Source organism: Sturnira hondurensis, unplaced genomic scaffold (assembly GCF_014824575.4).
Source record: "Sturnira hondurensis isolate 20B ecotype Veracruz unplaced genomic scaffold, ASM1482457v3 Scaffold0005220, whole genome shotgun sequence".
Lineage (NCBI taxonomy): Eukaryota > Metazoa > Chordata > Mammalia > Chiroptera > Phyllostomidae > Sturnira > Sturnira hondurensis.
In genome coordinates this window covers 7,365,520-7,383,862 of record NW_028077851.1, presented here as the reverse complement: position 1 = coordinate 7,383,862, position 18,343 = coordinate 7,365,520, and the positions used below count along the sequence as shown (strand labels likewise).

The window sequence follows — 18,343 nt, the reverse complement described above, 5'->3', positions numbered from 1 at the left end:
AATTAAATAATTTGCCCAATGTCAGCAGTTAGTTCATGGTGATGTCAGTGCCGCAACTGTTCTGAAAGTTGACACTATTGACGGGAAAAAATTTATTGGCCAGATTTCATTTCTTCAGAAGACAAAATAGAAATAACAGTTATCTATGAGGTAGGGTGGCCAGAAATCAGGGAAATGAAACAAACTATCAAGACTGAAAAAGAAACATTATGTTGAAATTCTAAAATAAATATTTGAAAACTACAAAAAAAAGGTAAAGTAGATCAAGTAACAGGTGAGTCATTTTGTCCCAAAAATGACTATGTACACAGCAGGAGAGCAATGGAAAAATAAATGTTAAAAAAAAAAAAGAAGGGCCCTGCCTAGTGTAGCTCAGTGGATTGAGTGCAGGCCTGTGAACCACAGGATCGCAGTTCGATTCCCAGTCAGGGCACATGCCTGGGTTGCAGGCCAGTTCCCAGCAGGGGACTCACGAGAGGCAACCATACATTGATACTTCTCTCCTTCTCTCCTTCCCTTCCCCTCTAAAGATGAATAAATAAAATCTTTTTTAAAAAAGAGAAAAAGAAGAAGAAGAGAAATAAGAAAAGAAAAAAGAAAGAGATCTTGAATCACCCCATCATTTTCATTTCATGGTGGCAAATACACAACCTGGTTGATTGACATCTCTTACTTGCTGACTCAGTCTGACCGTTTGGTGCCCCACAGCATGGGCAGTTTCTTTCAAGGATGAGAAGAAAGGGACAAAGGCCCATGTGAGGATTTCAGGGTAAACAAGTAAATTATGAAACAATCAACTGATCCCAGTAGTGGCAGCTCAGATTTTGTAAGAAAGAACCAAGGAATGGACAATTGCACTAAGCTGCCCTTTGGTGAACCATAAGGGCGCCTCAGGGGTAAAGATGCGCTTCAAGCAGCAAAAGGGGTGGGGTGTTAGTTAATCTGAAAAATGAACCTTGTGCACCATTAGAAAACTCATGTGAAATACCTATTTGGGTGGAAGGAATTTGACTTATAATTAACGGCTGTTTTAAAATCGCCTGTGAGAAAGACACGCCTGGACATCTTTGCTCTCCCCTTTGGCATCCACGTATTAAATCTAAAGTGTCATGACAATACTACAGGGTCTTAAAATAGTTTCCCCGTGTGTAGTCACTTTTGCAAAGCTCTTGAGGGTTTCTAGAATTCAGTGGCACTCAAGTAGGGAGCAACTGGTCCTCAGGAATTCATTTCTGCAGGCAGCTGGCAGCAGGGACAGTGGGCAGGGCTCTGCACGCCCAGCCCTTGGGAGGGACATGGATTTGGCAGGGGAGTCAGACTTCCTCAAATACCCAGAGTGGACTCCCCCGAAGGATCCAATTGCCCCGTTCTACATACTCCACATACTTCTTGCTGCCTGCAGTTGTCATTCAATCTGGGCCTCATTACAGAGCAAATTTTCCCCTCAAAATATTTTCTTTCCCTGCGATCCTGTCTGTGGGAGCACTGTGTTCAACCCCAATGCCAGAAAAACCAGCTTCACAGATCCAGGTTGGTGTGGATGTGTAGAAAATGATATGAGAACACGTCTGCCTCCGAGCCCCATAACTCACGACCCTTCCACTTTCTCCACTGATGACTCAATTGGCCATTCGTGAGGCACTCCATTTCCTTAAGAAATTACTATAATGGATCAAATTGGGAAAATAAGTGCAAAAAGGTAGTTGCTCCTTCATTTTTCTCTAAAATCTGTTTTCTTGTATCTAAATCAAGAATAATGATAGTGATTTCTAGAAAGTTAAGCACACACCTTCCCCATGGCCCAGGCATGTTATTCCTAACTATGCAACCACGCCAAATGGAAACACAGGGCCATGAAATACAACACTGCTCAGAGCAGCTTTATTCACAATGGGTCCAAAATGGAAACCACACAAGATTCTGTATCTTGATCTGAACAGTGGTTATCAATATGTATATCTAGGTTTACGGTCAACAACAACACAAAAAGTTGTCCATATAGGTAAAAAAAATTTATCAAGCTTAAGATATGTGCATTTTGCTGTATGTAAATTACATCTCAATTAAAAATCAAGAATGCTGATGGTGTCCAAGTTCACTTGCCACAAGTCCAACGGAATGCATGGGGATTTCTGTGTGTACGCATTAGCCTTGGCTTGGAGCTTCTTGACCAACAGACAATAAGGAGAACTAAAGGACATTTCTCATAGACTGAGGAAGCATACCTGAACCACTGATTGTACACCTGGTCTGCTGGGGGTCTTGGGAGGCTTTTTATTTACCAATCAATCGAACAGGCCCTCTGCTCCCCAGGAGCTCACAGTCTCGTACCAGACCATACTGCATTAATATTGGCAAGAAACCAAGGTAGAGATAGGTGGCCCCAGACAGGTCAAAACCAAGCACTGGGATTGTCAGATGATTTGCTCAGCATTCATTGGAAATTGTTGGCTGAGACAGAGGCAGCGAGAAGGTAAGTGCTATATTTTTATGGGGGGGGGTGGTCCTTCACGGGGAAGGTGGGAAAGGTAAGTATATAGAGGAACCTGCAAAGGAAGCTTCCATTCTCCCTTCAAATCCTACCCCAGAAGGGTTCTGGTTTTGTCTGTGCTGGAAGGGTTTGCCCCTCTGCCTCAACAGATCGATTTGGGGACAGGAGTATTTTAGTTTCCTAGGGCTGCTGTAACAAATGACCATGAATTTGATGGCTTAAAACAAAAAGTTATTCTCATAGTTCTTTGAAATCCATGTGATTGGGCTAAACTCAAGGTGATGGCAGGGCCATGCTTCCTTTGGAGGTTCTCTGGGTCAGTCCGTTTCCTGCCTGTTCCAGCTGCTGGTAGCCGGCCGCATCCCTTGGCTTGTGGCCTCAATGCTCCAATCTCTACCTCCTTCATCTCATTACCTTCTTTACTTTCTGTGTGTCATATCTCTATCTGCCTCCTTCTTACAACAGTGCGTGTGACTGCATTTAGGTTCCACCCAGACAATGCAAGATAATGCAAGGAATTAGGACCTGGTATTTTAGGGGACCACTATTCAGTTTACTACAGAGGACCAGCCTCTACCTTGGCCCTGATGCCTGTAAACAGAGGCAAACACTGACCTCTCTCTGTCAGGAAGAAAGATGCAGAAATTGTAATCTGAGTGCACAGTCCCACCTCCTCTCTCTGCCCGACTCTGCCTCGTTGTATGGGCTGTTGGCTTCCTGGTTACAGAATGACTCTTTGAAGAAGCCCCAGACAGAGCTTCCTCAGAGTTGCGGTAGAACGCACCCAAGCAAGACTGTAGAGCAGTTTCTCACTGCAGAACTAGTGGCATTTGGGGCCACATCATTCTTCGTCGGGGGTGGCAGGGGGAGTGCCTGTCCTGGGCACTGTAGGATGTTGTGTAACATCCCTGGTCTCTACCCACCAGATGCCAGTAGCACACTTCCCCCCAGCTGTGACAACCAAAAATGTCTCCAAACATCCCCAAACATCCCCTAGGGGCCAAGTTGCCCCCAGCTGAGCACCACTGCTCTGCAGGGAGGAGGTGAGGCCTCTCTGTAGTCCCACAGGAGGCTGGGCCACCTTGCCACTTCCCTCCTCTTCTTCTATGCCTCCCCAGTGTTTTTTTTTTAGGCCTCCTTGGTTCTGAGAACACAGAGGACAATGTGTTCTCAGTCCCATGGAGGAGGGCCCTGAAAAGCTCCATTTCCTGAGACAGGATAACCAAGGCCCCGAGTGAGGGGCTCTGCTGGTGGGTCGTGGGCTCTTCTCAGACCAGACAGCTCTAGACACAGTTTCCTAGGGGGTCACTGAGAACTTGCCTGACCTCAGGCCTGAGACAAGCTGAACAGCCTCTCAACTTTCTTCTTCTAGGGTCATGAGAGTCAGAGGAAGCTGATGTGTTAGAGATTGGGGTCCCTGAGTCATTCTCTACTATTTCAGGCCTCTGTTCCTGCCTGTGAACATAGGAGAACATCTGAGTGGACTGGAGTGACGGGCTTTGGCATCTCATGGAGGTAGATTCCCAGCTCTACTACTTATCATAACCGATTTAAGCACGTTATGTAACCTCTCTGCCTCAGTTTCTTCATCTGCAAAATGTGGGTGACAATAGGATCTCCTTTGTGGAATCATGGTGAGAATGAGAGAAATGGTACATATAAAGAGGTCAATAAATATTCACTCAAAAAAGGAAGAATGAGGTTTATCATATATATGTCCTATCTTTCCACGAGACTTGATCATCCTTCTCAAGCAACCCTTAAGAAACTTCAAAGGGTGCATTTATTTCCTGGAATCTGCGCATTGGACCCCCTCCGCAGCACGCAGAAAATACAATACAACAATGCATGTGTCATTCTTTCTTTGATACCCCCATAATCTCGTCAGCCACTTCTGGTTCTTTTTGCACAGGACAAAACTAATTGATTGTTTTCTATGTATTTTCATGCAAACAGTGTCAAGCCAGAAGGTACAGTTCGAGCTAATTTTTTAAAAATAAATTTTCTATACTGGCTTCTTTCTTTGCTTTGAAGCTGTTCTATAAGCTCATAGGGAGGCCCATATGCATAAAGATAAGACTTCTTTTATAATGGGGAGAGAGAGACACTTCCCAAAGCCTTGCTTTTCAAGTGCACATATTATAAATTTAGTTGAATGAAGCAAGAGTACAGCCAAATATGGGCAGAACATGCTGAGAAAACTCAATTGTGATTGGCTCTTAACGCTGCCTCAAAAAGAGAACATTGTGGTTTCAATGTTGTCCCCAGGAAGTCTCGAAATCAACTAAGTGGTTTTTCAAACTCCTTCATCATTTAAACCAGAGCCCAGGTCCACGACTATTGGCTGCGGGTGTAGCCAAGCCTTAAGTCTGGGCTGACATTTTCAACCCTTGTTTGACAGAACATAATTAGTGGAGAAGCCACACCCCAGTGTTTGTGACATTTGAGTCTCAAGAGCTCTCAATCTGGGTGTTGAATTTCAGCCTTCTTGCTCGCCACGCTGCCAATTTGTACTGCTGTAAACCGACCAGCTGAAACACTGAAAAGCCAGCTACAGTTCAGCTGGTTTTCAGAGCCCCATTGAAAGCCCAGTGCTTGTCAAAGGATGTGTATGGGATGGCTTCAGCTGGGCCCTCTCAGCAATGGCCTGAGATGATAAAATGCTTTGAAGCTTCAATTTCCATCAAGTGTTTTCAAACACTGGTGTTTGTTGCCAGGCTTGTGTAATTCTGAGTTATCCACAACACAGGTGCTTTTTGCTCTTGTGACCAAATCATGAATCTCTTGCATAGCCACCCCAGGAACTCTGCAATGATGAAGACTGTTAACCCAAAGCCTCTGTAGCTGGCCATCCAGCAGTCCAGGCCTCGACTAGACTTCCCTCTCTGTCATTGTCACACACTGTCAGGTCTTGTCTTCCAAACCTTCAATAAACCACAATTCTACCCCATATATCCCTTGGGAAAGCCGATGTATGTCATTAACCCAGTGGAAGAGCAAACAGTGACGCAGTCAGTTCTGGTCAAAAGCAGAAGGGGACCAGAATTGGTTCACCTCAAGTTGCCCATTGCCTAGTGTGCACCAAATGACCTCAAAGGTCAACTTACACATTCGCTTTCTTTTTTGCAAGAGCTGATCACACACGCATACACCCTCACTTACTGAAAGCTCGAACCCTAATTGGCTACCTGTCATAAACCTTGACTTGAATAGAAGAGTGTGGGTTTGGGGGACATAAAGGAAATCTTAGATGAAGTATATCCTTTTTTCATGTTCCAGTTGAGGACATCTTGAGCTAGTCTGTTTGGTGAAGGTCAGTATCTTTACCAAAATGGTCCTTTAGGGATCATTTCCTTCTAGAATCACCCTGGAAAGCACCCTCAGCTCCTCATTTGATCCGTTTTCCTCTGGGATCTTTAAATCGCAGATATGGAGCAGGTCTATGCCTTTCACTCTCACTTAAGACAGTGCACAGCCGGTATCGATTCTCAGTACCCAGGATCCTTGATAATAAAGAAAGCCTTATGTGACAACAAATTGGGATGGCCATTTTTGAAGGGCAGTTTGACAATGTGCATTAACAACATTACATGTATTTAGACCTCTCAGTCATGAAATTTTTACTTCAAGGATCCTACACTTGGTCAATATTCAGAGATGCAGTCAAATTTACGGGTGGAGATGTTTATTGCAGTGTTATTTATCACAAAGAAAATTTGTAGACCTCTCAAATGTCCTTCAATAGTAAATTTTAAATATATAAGGTCTATCTGGAAAAATTCCAGCCATTGTTAACGTAACGAGAACGGTTTTGTGTGGAATCGATGTAACCTGGCAGCCAAGGAGAGTGGACTGGGATCCACATGTGTGAACAATGGTGATTTCACTGTGCGGGTGTCTACCACAGTGAGGGGAGTGGACGCTGTTGAGTGAGCACGTGTGCTGTGTGGCCGTCACACTCAAAATGACTGAGCAAGTAGAGCAATGAATCTGCATCAAATTTTGCATTAAGTTTGGACATTCCTCTGCAGAAACCATTTAGACGATTCAAAAGGCTGCAGCTATGGGCAACTGGTGACTGGCAGCTTCATCACAACAATGCACCTGCTCATGCATCACGTCTCATGCAGAGTTTTTGGCAAAACGTCCAATCACCCAGGTGACTCAGACCTGCTATAGCCCAGATTTGGTGCCCTGCAACTTCTGGCTTTTCCCAAAAGTAAAATCACCTCTGAAAACGAAGAGATTTCAGGCTATAGATGAGATTCAGGAAAATGTGATGGGGCAGTTGATTGGGAGAACTGTGTGAGGTCCCAAGGTGCCTACTTTGAAGGGGACCGAGGCATCATTGTCCTATGTACAATGTTTCTTGTATCTTGTGTCTTCTTCAGTAAATGCCTCTATTTTTCATAGTACATGGCTGGATACTTTCTGGACAGACCTCGTATATGGCATGTTGTTATAAGGAACACAGCTATTAATAACCATGTTGTAGGAAAATGAGGATAATATGGACAAAATACCACATGATGTAAAAAAAGATAGAAAACAGAACTGACCCTCCAGAATGACCTGGGTTTGTAAAAGGAGGGAGAAGTGTTTATGAAAATATGTACAAGTAGACAAAAATAAAGCTAGAAGGAAATATATCAAAATATTAACAGCAACTTTGGCTAGCTCAGGATGCCCTTCATAAGGGCTTTTAAAAAAATCATTGTGCTTTTCTATATCATTCAAATTCCCTAGAGTTATCAAGTATGGGTTTCACAATTAAAAATAAGAAAAATAATATCCTTAATAATTAATTAATAAGATGAAAATGGGAGAAAAGCAATTGTCCAGTCAATATGATGGAGGCTCTGAATTTCCACTCCTGAATCCAACCCCACTGTTTAGAAAAGGGTCATTGTGATGACATCCAACGTGCACTCAGAGTGGGTGAATGCAAGTTTGTTCTCTCAGGCATGTGGAGAAGGAGGTGGCTGATCTCGCATGCTCATTTAGGGACGATGTGCTGTGACCTCTGTCCCCACTGAGGGAGAGAAGGTGAATATTCTAGAGCTGAGCACTGTGGAGGGGAACAGACAGGCCTGTGGCTGGTGTCCAGCTGGGACTCTCTCCAGCCTTCCTGAGTGAACAAAGGGGATGAGACCACCTCTGTGGACCTTGGCCATCTCAGAGCACATGGACAAACACTCTGTGCAGAGTTCCAGGCTGGGGGGGTCACCTAGAGGTTCCAGGGTGTTCCAGGGTGGTCCCCAGTTTCGGGACCCATGGCCCTGGTCAGGGATCTCTTTTATCTTCAGGAAATCTCTCACCTTCTGTTCAGAACTTAGACACCACTGGTCACTGGGTGACCAGATGTTTGTTCTTAACCACACTGAGTATGTGTCCTGTGCAGTATGCAGGAAAAGAAGAGAAGCCTCAGCTGTTCCTTAGGGGATGTGCTGAGCTAACTTGTGACGTCTTGTTAGGTCTGATTGGACCTAACCCAAGACCATGTTCTCCTCTGAGCCCTCCTATGAGCCTTTGGGGGGTACTGGACTCAGTAGGAGACGCTGCAAACCTTCTAGCCTCACAAACCAACCCGCCCATGCAAGTCGTCTGCTCCATCTTCAAGAACCATCCTGCCATCTATCAGTCATCTTCCTCTGTCTCAGCTTGATGCCTCCATGGAAGTCCCCCTGCAAGTCCCCTTGCCAAGCTACACTACCCTTAGCCTAGAGATGTCCCAACTCCCCACTGAGGCCCAGGTAAAATGGCCAAGCCAGGTCTACACAACCACCTCTCTGTTGTCTTGCAGGGTCTGCATCCTAGTGAAGAGATTGATAGACACAAAGTATTCCTAAGTACCTGAAAACACAAAGTTTAGATTCTTCTCTCCCTAGCTTGGAAGTGGCACAAGGACGAAGAAAGCTGTACTGTATTGTGCAATCCTGCTCATGAGCCTCATGAAACAGGAAGCTTCTGGGGGGTTCTTGCAAGCATGTGATACAGTTGTGGTTTCAGTGTGACAGTTAGGTAGATTTTGCAGGCAGAAACGTTCGCAGAAGACACCCTTTGTGCCTTCTGTACAACCCTAGGGACAGTGAGATGCGCTGCCTTTCACACTTTGACAAAAGTCATTCGGTTTCTCACACTGCATTAATTTTTCTTATTGCAACGTCTGAAAGTACCAAGCAAAGAAACAAACTGGGTCCAGCTGAGGGAAGGCCTGGGTGAACGGCCCTTTCTCAGCTGCTCTTAAATAAGGACCCAGATTGAGCCATTTTCCCTTGAGCAACAATCCGTCAAACTTCTGAAGAGATCACTTAGAGAAAGGAGACCCCACTCTACTAATGCAGCTGAGTGAGCCCTTTGGGGAAAAGGCGCTAAAAGAGAATAACTTTTAGCTGCCTTCTGTTATTGCTCTGATCTCAATGCCAATCAATGTTATTTACCACTACGGAACAAACCTTAAGGGAGGGCCTGAGAGAGCCCTAAAATCCCTTCTAAGATGCTCAGGAACCACACTTCCATATCCCAGGGGCACTGGGTCCAGTTTTTTTCCCCATCCCAGGCATATGCAATTCACGATTTGGAATGCAGGCTCACAAGCTTTGCAAGCCGATTACACATGCGTTGGGAAGAAACAGAGAATACCTCTTACACCATTTATTTCAAATATAACCACACTACAAGGCTGCAAGATGATGCATCTTGCACAAGGGTACTGTAGATAGAGGGGAAGCCTTTGTAAATATTTATATATTTCCCCATGGAGGGTTTTACTTTTTTTTTTTAACTTTAGACAGAGTTAGCAAAGGAAAGGGAGCAGGTTCTCAAGATCTCAAATGGAAGACTGTTTCTCTCACTCTCTTTCCGTTTGTCTCCATTCCTCACTCTCAAAGTCCCACATCTTGATAAACAACCCAAGACATTTCTAAAGAGACAGTACTCGATTTTAAGTTTTCTGCTACAGCCATGTCGAGGTCCAGCCGCCAGCGTGGCCTGCCTACTTCAAACTCGCGAATGGCTTTCTAAGCCCACCTGTTTGTCTTTCTATTGACCTGCATCGCGAAACTGTTGCTGAGATGAAAATGAATACGCAAATGAATGAATAAAATGGTTTGGGATTCAGTGCCCTTTGCTCTTATGTCTCATCTAAATTCAAGCTCAGAAAGAGAGAAAAAGGCAAGACGAGGCTGTGGGTGAAGCAAAGACTAGGACCGTTCCCAAAATAACAGAAAGCAACTGCTGAAGGAATAACCCGTAGAGCCCAGGGCTCTGGGTGGCAGGGTGTGGGCAGGGCAATGGAACTGGCTGAGAAACAAGCAAGCCCTGCCTTCCCTAGAGTCCTCTGGGGCCTGTGTGGGTAGCATCCTTCTCTGCAGGCTGCCTGTTTGCTCTGTGGCATGGCTTCCGGCGAGAGACTTCCTCTGGAGGAAAAAACATGTAGTGATTTTCTGGCCCTATGTATTCTACTGTTTTGGGGCTTTCAAGAGCCCGTCAGAAAAGACACTAGACGCTAAATACCACACTGTCGGGCGATCTGTTTTGCATGCAGATTTGCTTGGAAAATTCTAAATTAATTAACATGAACATTCAGGCTGATACTAAGATAGAAGTGCTATTGTCTGAACGGGGTCTGCAAGGCAAATTCGACACAGAAAGAGTCTACAATTATAGAATCGCCCAATCCCAACGCGTCAGAGTAACAAATAGATTTGGATGCTGGAGACATAATCAAGTCTCCACCATAGATGTCCTGGTTTCATTTATCTGATGAAGGAAGGAGGGTCTTAATTATTTACAATCCTTCTACAGCACATATTTATGCTTTTCTCTATTGTACGAAGGAGCAAATCCATGGCTTCATGAGCGATAGCAGGCTCACAGGCTGCTACTTCCAAATTGGTAAAAAATGACTAAAGGGAGGTAGTTGTCAGTATAGTGGAAATTTCAAGGTCAGCTGGTACTATTCTTGTGCTGTTGTTTCTTGAGTTGAAAATGACCTTGGTGGTTATAACCCAGAGCCTTTGTCTTACAGATGAGAAAACTGAAGAGGAAGTTCACACAGGTAGGTGGTATTACCAATGGTCTTAAAAGCCCCAGTCTCCCAATGACCCCGTTAAAGCTCTTTGCATAAAATTCTCCCAGCCCAGCCCAGCCGTGGGAAGGACTTTTCTGTGTTAACTTTCTCAAAGGATCTTGGGCTTCCTATTTCAATAACAATCAGTCAAGTTTCCTAACTAGGAAGCAGGAGTGAAGCTCCGTTTTCTGTTCTGACAAACAAATTAAAGAGCTGGCCAACGGAAGCAGGCAATGCTTTATTGGGCTTATATATTTCTATGTGTCACATATTGTCCTGCATCTAAAGACAGTTTTAGCATAAATTCCAGTCTTTCTTTTCACACTGGAGCAACAATCAAACAAGCTAGATTTTTTTTAAAGTCTTTTATATTTCCCTCTCGCTTGTCATTTCAACGAGTTTAGACAAGAGATGCTAATCCAGTTAAGAAGTTTTATTATTACAGTGATTTCAATGATTTTACTGGGAATATAATAGCCTCAGGAGAATGGCAGAAACTGCAGCGAAACATATTTAAGAAGATTGCTAGCGGGGTGTTCTTTTAAAGGTTGCTTACATTCATGGATTTTCTGTGGGGTGTGTATGAGAAAGGTGAAGTTACAGTATTACCAACTGGGTTTTGCTGGGCTTTTATGTCAACCAGACTGTTGTCCTGGTTAACTCCACCAATTGAGGGATATTTCAAATGGGTTCATATTTAGGACTCATGTTAGGATGAGAATTTCTCAGTCTTGGAACTAGTGACATTTTGGGTCCGATAATTATTTGTCATGGGGGCTTTCCTACTCAGGAGCATCCTGTCCTCTATTGGTTTGGTGACAGTAGCAATACCTATTGCCCCGAATCGTGAAAACCAAAAATGTTTCCAGATATTGCCAAATATGCCCCTGCAAAGTTGGTCCCGGTTTAGATACTGGGCTGGGCAATGTTTGGAGTCTCCTAGGCAGGTTTCAGTAGACATTCTAAGTGCTCTAAGGAGAGGGCACTTCTTTGGATTTTTTTTTTTTTGCTTGGTTTATGCTCCAAGGACATAGGAAAAATCCTAAATGATGACTCTTGCTTCATGCCATCACAAACTCTCCATCTAACTCACCCTGCAGAAACATTAACACGTGTTATTATTTGAGGAGGGTTGAGTGAATCAAGGAAGGCATCCGTATCACCTTGCCTTCCACCAATTAAGAAAAGTGATTCCTTTTCACCCTCAGACAAAATGCTGTTCTTGTTTACAAGATGTGGTTAGTCTTGGCTGGCTCCTGAACAGGCCAGTTGCCCTCAGAAATGCAGCATTTCCTACGTGGCTCTGTGAACAGAGAGAGCACGCTGCAGCATGAGATTCCCCGATACGGGGCCACGCTGTTTTTGCATTCTCTGAAATTGCAACGCTCACAAAAAATCCCACCTTCCCTCTGCTTCTTGAGTTTTTCTTTCCTAAATTGAATCCATATGAATGGGGTGTCCAAGTAGATGTCACGACAATGGAATGTGGACTCTTTAATCGTTTCCCTAAGTCATGGGAGAATGGTAGCTGACGAGGAGAAATCCCTTCGTGTCCAAAGCTAACATCATGCTCAAAGCTCTCTCTTCAGAATTCTGCATTCAGTCTTAGACACCTGATAACTTCTGCTACTATGAGACTCAACTTCCTCACGCTGACTTTAACAGATGCCTCTTGAAAACATGTTTCAGCTTTAATGCCAACACTGAGGGAAGGTGGGTAGCGTTTCTCCTTCACTTTTGCATCAGATCACAATTAGATCCAAATTCATGGAGACGCCCATCTGCAAAATGTCATGGCTTCAAGCTCATGATGCTATTTTCTAATCATACATCTCCTCGTGCAAGGTTTTTGTGTGCAAGAGTCTGCAGCTGGGCTTTCTGAGAGCAACTTCCTGCTCGTGTACAAAAATATTACAGCCTGAACTCTATTTCCACATCCTTGTCCTTTTTTCTGTTCCTTTTCTTCCTCTTTTCTTTCTCAGACTTTCACTCCCCTTGTGATTAAATCCAGTTGTCTTATTTTAAATACTAATCTGTCTGTTCCTTAGCCCTCCCGCCATCACCATCAAGTACAGATGTGATAAATAATTGCAACTGCAGAAGAGGTTTTTATATCTCCCCGGGGTCCCCCATAAAAGCTGTGACAACCCAAATCAACCCTGATAAGAGGGTAACAGTATTCGTTAAAAAAAATTTAAAAGTCACCTTCACCTAGTAGAAAATGTTTTACAGGCAGCCCCTTCTATAATTAATCACTTTCAACCCAAAAGCATCTCCTTCAATTTCAAAACTCAAGTGACTCGTGATAGAGGAGAGAGGAGAGTAGAACAAGGGAGGAGTTTCTGAACTGAAAGTTTTGACTTCGGCCTAAATGCTCTTCTGCCTCCACGAAGTATAAATATTGGCAGAGAGTGAAGAGCTGTCACGGCAGTTTAATATTAGATTTGATACTTCATTTTCTGTGGCCATTTCCTTCCGAATCCACTTAATCGAATTTGCTTAAATGTGTAATTCCTTATTATTTGATTCTGTGGACACGTTGAAAAAAATCAACACAGATTGAGCCCAGCATGCAGAAACATGCTAAAATCCTTTTCATATATATATATATATATATATATATATATATATACACACACATATATATATATATGTATATATATAAAGATTTTATTTATTTATCTTTAGAGAGGAAGGGAAGGAGAGGAGAGAAATATTAATGTATGGTTGCCTCTCATGAGTTCCCTGCTGGGAACTGGCCTGCAACCCAGGCATGTGCCCTGACTGGGAATCGAACCACGATCATGTGGTTCGCAGGCCCGAGCTCAATCCACTGAGCTACACCAGCCAGGGCTAAAATCCCTTTCTTAGCAGAGCTACGTTCTGATGGTGGGGAGAAAGAGAACAAGCAATAAACAGAATACATCAGTAAAAGAACATACTTTGTTAGACAGTAATAAGTACAGCAAAATAAATGGCTTTGACACTTGGGGCTGGTATAATGAAAAATAGGGCGGTCAGGACCAGCATCTTTGAGAGGTGACATCAGAGCAAAGACATAAAGGAGGTGAGGGAGGGAGGGAGCCACACGGGTACTGGGGAGAAGTGTCTCCCAGGCAGAGGGACCAGCCAGTGCCAATGGGAGTGAGTGGTAGCAGCATGTCTTGCATGTAAGAGACACAGCACACAGGGAGACCAGTGTGCCCAGTAAGGCAACAGGGAAAGTAGGAGGGGACAAGGCCTGGAGATAACAGGGCCGGATTCTGTGGGGCTGGGTGGGCCTCTCTAAAGGGTTTGGCTTCCCTGGGCACTAAGTACTTGCCTCTGGGCTCCGCCATTTTGTTTTCCTAGCTGCTTTGTGCCAGAGAGGAAAATGTCATTGTTATTTGGTCTCTGCCACCTAGCAATGTCTGGCAGGTCATAGGCACTTGAATTATTTGGTGGAGGAGGGGACATGAACCTGAGTGATGAAAACTTTCTCTGAGTCAGGCACCGCCCTGCCTGAAGAAGCTCAGCGACACAGATGCTGTCCCTTTTCAATTTCAGGGCCCAGTCCAGGACACCACGCTGCGTTAATCCACCTTTATTTTTCATCAGAAATGATTTCCCGGGTTTGAAAGGAGCTTCCGGCCCCCTGCTGCTCCATCCGCCAACCTGTTCTGAGTCACAGAAGTCATTCTGCTAAGGAAAAGGAGAGGTGTTCCGGTGACACCATCTCCCCAGGGTTATGCGCCTGGTCCGGGTGGGAAGGCGGCAGCAGGGGCCCTGCGGATCTCCAGACCAAAGGCCCAAACTGGAAGCACTTCCCTTCTCTGCAGGGCGCCTCTCAGATTTCCTCCCCAGGAAGCGCTGGAAAGAAGCACAGAATCTGTCATTGTCTGCACCAGCCCTCTCTCCCACGAGCTCCCGAGAAGCAGCCTCCTGAGAAGCAGCGTGTGTCTTTGTGATTCCTGGAACTGGCTGGGCCGGGGGAAGGAGGGGTAGTGGAGGCAGAGAGAAAGCCTCCCCAACATCTGTCCCCACGCACAGCTGGGTTCAAAGCTGCCAGGCCTGCCTGAGAGGAAAGTACACCGCTAAACAGAGTTGTACCCTCCTGGCTAGCTGGAGGGAGGAGGATGGGGTGAGGGATGAGACTACTGGCTAATGTGGAGTTTAGGGCATCGGAGTCGGCCATTCTGAGTACCTGTACCTGCCTTTCTCAGAATCTTTCTCACGCTGTATTCTAACATTATATCTCTACCACTAACATAGTGCCTGGCAAGAAGAAAACTGGTATTCAGCAAGTGTTTTTTTTTTTTTTTAAATAAATGAAGGAAGGGAGGAATGGATGGATAAATTAAGTTGTAAGCCGCAAATATCTTAACAGTTGGCAAAGTACATATCCCCTCACAAAACAGAGATGGTAGATGATAGACATCTGATTAGGGTTCATGGTTGCCCTCACAATAAATCATTTTATTATCTTTTTATTGGAGTAAAAGCAGCTTCCCACCCATAAATGACTTGCTCAAATCACAAATGATAAAGTCAAGTTCTAGTTCCTGGAGATATTACTATGTGTATGTTACGGTGTGGAGGAGCTCAGTTGCACGCTGTGCATTCAGCAGGTTTGCGTTATAATTAAAGAACCCTGACCATAAGGAACCCAAATCTTTTAAAATAGGCAGTAAGCGTGCCATGACCCAATTTGCCCCGGAGAGAGACATTGTTTCCATTATATTGTACTGGCTGTATTATACTGGATTGGTCTTGCTCCAGGGGAAGACCCTTTCTCTGTCTTCCAAGGCTGTTTGCTCTACAAACATCCTTGAGAAGAGAGTTCAGAATGAATGAAGTTGGTGCTTCTGGTTCCAAGACTTGCAAAAAAGTGAGAGACTTGTGGAGAATGATCACACAACAATAATTTGTACATTATTCTGACGTATGTCATACTTCAACAAAAAGTTGTTTTTTTTTAAATGGTACTTGAAAACAAATGTTGTTCTATGGTCAAGTACATTTGGGAGAATCTGGAGTAAAGGCTTTCCTTTGCCATTGGACATACCAGAATCCTTCATATATATGCTATTGTGTATCATTCATCTCCCAAAGAGGGAAACAATTTGCAGTTGCTTCTCAACATTCGGTGCTTCTCCATCTCTTCCTACACTTACATAGGAATCACCTGGGGTCTAGTTAAATGCAGATTCTGCCCCTGCATTTAGATCTGGGGCGGAGCCCCACCCTCAGCGCTACTAACAGCATGGCAGCTCCTGGATCACCACACTCTCAGCAGCAAGGGGCTGGGAAATTCCTTTCAAGGAACTTCTCACGGGACTGGATTCCACCAGAGCACAGTCTCAACCCTAGCTCTGCTATTGCATCCAATCTATTGATCATATGGGGGGGGGGAACCACATAACATTCTTAAAAGCAAAATTGCAATGATTTATAATTCTAGTCACTCAAGGCTGGAGAAAATAAAATGCAAAAATACTAAAATGCTTAGGAGAGTTCTAAAATGATAGTAGCATTTCCTACAATGTAGGTAAAAACCACCAATGAGGATGAATGTAGATTGTCATTGAAAAATAAAATTAAAAGAAAAACACTAATTTTGCCATAAATGATAATGTCAAACACTAAAATCAAGTACATGTGATTTTTGCACAATAGATGAGACCTAAGCTAATGAAGGCCTGAACTGACAGGGGCTGGAGACTGTTCAAGTTGCTGGTAGAAGTTTTCCTGAGCTTCAAGTAAGATGGGTATGTGAGCCACCCTAATCCTGGTTGGTATTCCCCATAGATGGGCGCCGTAGACAGAAAGCTGTTTCTGTTGTGGTTTCCACACAGCCATGGGAAACAGGACATCAGAAGTGAAGCAGAGCCCCGGCTGGTGTGGCTCAGTGGACTGAGTGCCAGGCTACAAACCAAAGGGTCACCAGTTCAATTCCCAGTCAGGGCACATGCCTGGGTCGCGGGCCAGGTCTTCAGTAGGGGGTGTGCAAGAGGCAACCTCACATGGATGTTTCTCTCCCTCTGTTTCTCCATCCCTTCCCCTCTCTCTAAAAATAAATAAATACAATCTAAATAAATAAAGTATTTGAAGGCCAAGATATGTTTTCATTAAAAAAAAAGTGAAGCAGAAGTGACTTAGCTGCATTTAATCTCACGCTTATCTTTAAAAACAAAACTAAAAAACAAAACAGTCCTCTACTGTGGCTACACAATGAAATCACCAGGAACGCTTTGGAAACACTCCCGATTGCGGGCTCTTGCAGACAAGTAGACTAAGAATCCCCCAGGACGGGGCCACACATCAGGAGCTGTAAAAATCCCCCCAGTGACTCTGATGGGAACTGTTACTGTTAAGCTTCTGACAAACTTCAGCGAAGGAAGTGAAAGCCATACCAGGGTATAAACAGAGCGTAAATCACCTCAGTACACCTGCTTTCTTCTCTTCCGCATCTCTGACTCTACTACTAAGAACCACCACGTTTTGAGAAGAGAGATCAGAAAGAGCATGGCTCATTTCCTTCTAGAAATCACCACAGGTCTCATCACTCTATAGCTCAAGTCTGGTACAAATGACTGGTCTCAGTTTTAGGGACTGTGAGCACAGAAAATTCCCTATGGAGGTCTTGGTAGGTTTGTGGACCAGGGGGGCATTAATTAGAGCTCATATTCATGTTTTCTGTACTTAACCCGCTCTGTGACCAAGTTGGGCAAGCTACTTCAACCCCCAAATCCTAGTTTGTTTACATGCAAAATGGGGGAGGGGAGGTGATTCATAAAGTTGATAGAGTTTTGAGGAGCATGAACAGAAGGTCATTCATGAAAAAGACTGTATACAATGTCCAGGGCATATATACTAGCTATTTGTGTTAGTTGATTATAAAACTGTTTATTACCCATCTCAATGAGATATATACATTGAGAATAAACATTAGAAGACTTGTCTACTAATTTGACACAGAAAGTATAAGTCCACCAAATCTAATAGTAAACCTCTTGGGCTTGCATTTTATGTATCTTTTATTTACTTTTTCTAACTCATTGTTATTTCCCTTTATAAAAAGATTGGTCTACAGGCTTGTATTTTGCACCTTTCTATTTAATTTGTCTAATAATTTTTGCTTTATTTTATGAAAGTATTTTTCATGATAAATTGAATATTAAGACATGTTCTCCACAGAAAGAGTTTGAGGATAACCAGGTTGAAGATAAATTTATGAATACTGTATCATAGAAAGTAATGGTAAATCTATTGTCTTTGTTTTATGGGCTGTATAACAAACTACCCTTAGGTTAAATGGCTCAAAAGAATACATATTCATTTTTTCAATTTCCATGGGTCAGGAGACTGGACATGGCTTGGCTGGGTTCTCCGCCAAGGTCTCACAACGCTGCAATCAAGGTGTCAGCAGGGCTTTGATCTCTGTGGCCTCTTAGAGCAAAGAGACCTCTTCTGTGAAGAAGTTTCTTGAGGCTATAGGACTGGAATCCCTGTTTCCATACTAGCTGTCAGGCAAGGGCCACTCTCAGCTCCAAGAGGCTGCCCACAGTTCCTTACCACATGTCCCTCTCACGGGCCCTCTCTGTACATAGCAGCACACTTCTGCGAGGGCAGCAAGGGAGAGTCTCTCATTTCGGTCCACTAAGAAAAGTGTCATATGATGTAGTCAAGGAAGTAATATCCCATCACATTTGCCATATTCTGTTGGCTGAAGTCACGATAGGGGTTGCCCTGGCATTTAAGGGGAGAGGATTGTATAAGGATGTGACTCACTGGGGGTCACC

The 18,343-nt window shown here is 44.0% G+C and overlaps 1 long non-coding RNA gene across 4 annotated transcripts in view; it reads right to left on the bottom strand.

Annotated features, from left to right (window-relative positions):
• LOC118987230 (uncharacterized) overlaps positions 1 to 18,343 on the bottom strand; it is a 177,640-nt gene that overhangs the window by 102,694 nt on the left and 56,603 nt on the right. Inside the window, exon 3 of one of the 4 annotated variants that reach the window (XR_005066526.1) lies at positions 9,485 to 9,907. The exons of the other annotated variants lie outside the window; for them this stretch is intronic. This is a non-coding gene — a long non-coding RNA (uncharacterized LOC118987230). Of the gene's footprint in view, positions 1 to 9,484; positions 9,908 to 18,343 lie in introns of those variants that run through there. 4 annotated transcript variants of the gene reach the window in all.